General features: G+C 48.2%; 1 long non-coding RNA gene across 1 annotated transcript; it reads right to left on the bottom strand.

Moving 5' to 3' along the window:
* Nucleotides 1-916: 916 nt before the first annotated feature.
* LOC116794999 lies at nucleotides 917-3,172 on the bottom strand. Its single transcript, XR_004359942.1, has 3 exons — nucleotides 3,020-3,172; nucleotides 1,603-1,775; nucleotides 917-1,058 (listed from the first exon to the last, which is right to left on the bottom strand). It is a non-coding gene; the product is annotated as an uncharacterized LOC116794999 (long non-coding RNA).
* Between the last annotated feature and the right edge of the window lie 716 nt (nucleotides 3,173-3,888).

The raw sequence follows: 3,888 nt of genomic DNA, 5'->3' as shown, positions 1-3,888 counted from the left end.
TATGAAATGATTTGTGCTTCCAGCTGCATTTGGCAGGTGCCAGAGCTGAGCTGGGCTCTGCCAGCATGTGTGGAGTGAGTACTGCCCACGGTCTGACCAGTCAATGGCACGTGAGCAAGCCCGTTCCCCTCTCTTCAGACAGGCACAGTCAGATGTGAAGCAGAAAGTACGTGGAGACTGAGCCTGCAGGCCCAGGGACACCCACCAACCCAACCTCTGCTAGGACAAAAGCCCCTCAGCCTTGCATGGAGACTGCAATGGAGTCTCAGTCCTGCGGCTGTTCCATTAATGACCCACCCACATGACGAGGACTGAGCATCTTGGCTGCTTCTTTTTGCCACCTGGTCTAAAATGCTCTGAGGGGCTCAAGGGACTGGGGTCTAGCACACCTGTATATCATGGGGGCGGGTTGTAAGGTCCGGTTCTGGTCCATCCTGGGGGCTTTTGTGCCAGTTCAGGACTGGATGGGGCAGCATTAGCAAGGAAGTGATAATGGCTGGAGTCGGTGTCCAACACAAAGCTATCAGTGTGCTTGCTGTATGCTCATGGTGAAAAGTCATGTAAATTATCCTAAATCTTTAATGGATATAGTCCTGAGGAGGGTGAACAGGTCTGGAAGGTGAAGGCCTCTTGGGTTCAGCACGGGCTTTGGCCTTGAGGGAGAGGGAGACTTCACCAGGGCTGAGCTCCACTCATTTCTAACAAAAGTCAAGCATCAGCCCCAGGTCTTGTCTTTACCAAAGAGGAGACAGTAATGTACTCTGAGCTGTAATCTCTAATTTATTGTTGTTAAGAGGATGTGTGAAATACCTGCTGTTCTTGTGCCAGTGGAAAATTTTATCATACTTAGGAAGCCCCCTTGTTTCAGAAACTGGCCCTTGGCAATAACTTTTTCTGGCACCCAACCTGACCTGGGTCTGAATTGATGACCTCAAGGTAAAATTGCTCTAAATGCCATCATTATGCCCTGGAAGCACTCAAAAAGCAGAAGGCATGGCCTGATTCTCTTTTGCATAAATCAGGATGCCTCCACTGAAGTTCCAAGCACTTCACACACTCTAGAAGTGGAACAAGAGAAAGGTGATTTAGTCTCTGAGTTTTTACCTGATGTTGATCTAATCCTGAGATGCTGCAGTAAGTGGGATATTGTTTTTTACTTACACAGATGCTGGATCAAGCCTACAGCATTTAACATTCAACACCTGTGCTTCAATCAAGCTACTTTTCTGTAGTAACATCATTTATGTTGAAACTTCTTCTCCTTCAGTCACTGATCTTTAGGCTTATCTACCTTAGCCTGGTGTAAATACAGGATAACCCTGGTATTATTTGAGTTATTCTTGATTATCACTGACCACTGGTTTAAATGAAATCTGAATGTGACCCACAGATGACATGTTTTCAGGGCCCTGTAAAGATCAGAGCTACAACAAAAGTTCCCCGGTATTGATCCCCTCATCCCTGCCGATGAGAACAAACAAAGCAACGTGGCTGAGACACTATTGTATTTTCATTCCTTGACATGGCAAAATTTATTGTGCAGCAGGGTCTTCTACATTCTCTGTTTATAGGCATTGTTTCCATGGGTATGGAACCACCTACCCCTGTGCTGGCCCATCCTCAGGGTTTCTCCTCCAAATCCATAAAACTTCCAGGCTTGACACATGCTGCACTGAGAGAGATTGATTGGAGCCAGTCTGAGGGATGGAGAACATTTCCCATCCAGGGAGAGAGGGACCAGGCAGGAAAACAATCCTGGTCTTTGGAAACCCTATCTGTTGACAGACGGAGTTGGTCATCCATGTGGATAGCCCATCTTCTAGATGAGGGGATTTTCCCACGACACCCAGAAAACCCCCTTCATGATCTGCAGCTCAACTTTATCCCAGGTTCACACCCCATCAGAACCAGGGCTTTCAGGTTGCACTGGACACCCAACAGTGGGGTATCTGCCAGCCCAGAGCCCACCCAGGATGGATTTTCAGAGCCTGTTTCCAACAGCACCTTGCCATGCCCATGGGAATGATGAAGCTCCACCGGTGATGAACAGCACGGGACCAAACCTGCTGCACTGCTGCAGAGCAGACTGGACCCTTGTCCAAAATGATCTTTTGCCGCTGCTTGGTCACATCTTGAAGGTCATTGGTGAGGCCAAACAAGGAGAAACCAATATCTGACACCTCACTGAGCCTCCCGGGCATCTTCACACCTCCAGCCTTGCCGCCCCTCAGGAAATCATCCCACTAGAGGGCACTGGGAGTCGATTTTCCATCCCCTTCTCCTAGTTTCTGCTCTTTATTTGAGTTTCTCCTTGCTTAGCGTTCTCCCCACCTCTCCCTCCTCTTTGCTGGCCAGCTCAGACTGTTTAAATTGGAAATTATTTGTATTACTGTCTGTAAATAATAGATGAGGGAGTGAAGTGGAGTTGGTGTCCCTTCCATAAACTCCTCCTCACTTTAATTAGTGCGAAACAGCCTGGTGAGAATGCGAGCTGCCTTGATGCTGGTAATTAAAATTGAAACCACTGAAAAGCTGCTCTATTTTTTATCGGAGCTGCTGTTCGGAGCCGGGAGCCTGCGGACGGCTCTGCAGTAAGAGTGATAATGAAGGTGTGAATTCCCGGAGGGAGGAGGGGCAGCTGTAGTGATGGCTGAACTTACACCAGATGAAAATGCAGGAGCAATTAGAGGTGGCTGTGTACAAGCTGGGCATCGGAGATTAGTTGGCACCTTGGGAACATGGCAGGGAGGGACAGGGAAGGGGGAGGGATTTTTTTTTTCCATTTTGAAAAAATTTAATAACAAAAAAAAAAAAAGGCGAGGGAAATGGTTGGTCAACTTAAAATAAAGACAAACGTGCAGTGTCCCTGACTGGCTCTGCTGACCTGCCTGAGAGAGACATGGGAGGGATGGTGGAAGATAGGGCTGCAGCACAGAGGAAGTGGGCAGGGAGACAATGGGGTACCTCGCACTGGGAAACAGCAGCATTGGCCACGTTGGGCTTTCCAGCAGCTCCATACCTGCCCTTGCAGCAAAGGCCTGGGGTTGTTGCTGTCCCCAGGTGTGCTAATCCTCTGTGTGTCCTCTGTGTGCCCATGGAACTGATTCAAAGCTAAGTGGTGACCACTGAAGACTTCTTCTCATCTTCTATTAGGCTTTGGACCGGACCCCACCTCTGAAAAATAGTAACTGTTAACTTGGGTATCCAAGAGTGATGGTGGCAGTGACAGGACATGGAAGAGCACAAGCAGAGACCTTTGTTGATGTTGATGTTGCTAGCCTAAGAAGAGTTTGGGAAGAGTAGCTATAAGTAATCAGATGTTAATTGCTTCCTGCCCTGGCAGGTTTATCCTGGTGTGGGCTCCCCCAAACAGTTAACAGTCTCTACTTGGCAGCAGAAAATATGTCAGATAAATATAATGTACTTGGTCGGAGCTGCGAGCCTACAAAATCTTCTTCTGGCTACAGCCACTTGGCAAGGAAAACACTCTCTGAAAAAAAACCCATGTGAGACGGCTGTGCTTTGAGGGAAGAGGAGCTCCTCCGTTCTCAGAGAGCCAATGGGAGCCTCCACCCAAAGGGCACCTCATTCCACCCTGGCTCATTAGCTGCCTAGACACTGGGGAACACCTGAAGGCGTCAAACTGTCTTAATTTAGGTTGAAGAGAAGTTCTGTAGAAAGGAAGTTAAAGAGGCTGCAAATAACCTGCGCTGAATCTGTTGTGGTTTCAGAGGGTTGGTTGGTGGGTGCTTCTTGGATCATGAACTGCTTACGGAGGCTGCAGCTCCAAGGCAGCCTGTAATGCTATTCCCACTGTGAATTTGGGTTTCGGAGTAAGAGAAGCTCAGACGTTCTGTAGGAAGTTTCAGTATTGGAACGAAAAGCTGA

The sequence above is a fragment of the Chiroxiphia lanceolata genome, chromosome 16 (assembly GCF_009829145.1).
Source record: "Chiroxiphia lanceolata isolate bChiLan1 chromosome 16, bChiLan1.pri, whole genome shotgun sequence".
Classification (NCBI taxonomy): domain Eukaryota; kingdom Metazoa; phylum Chordata; class Aves; order Passeriformes; family Pipridae; genus Chiroxiphia; species Chiroxiphia lanceolata.
This window is presented reverse-complemented; position numbering and strand designations above follow the sequence as displayed.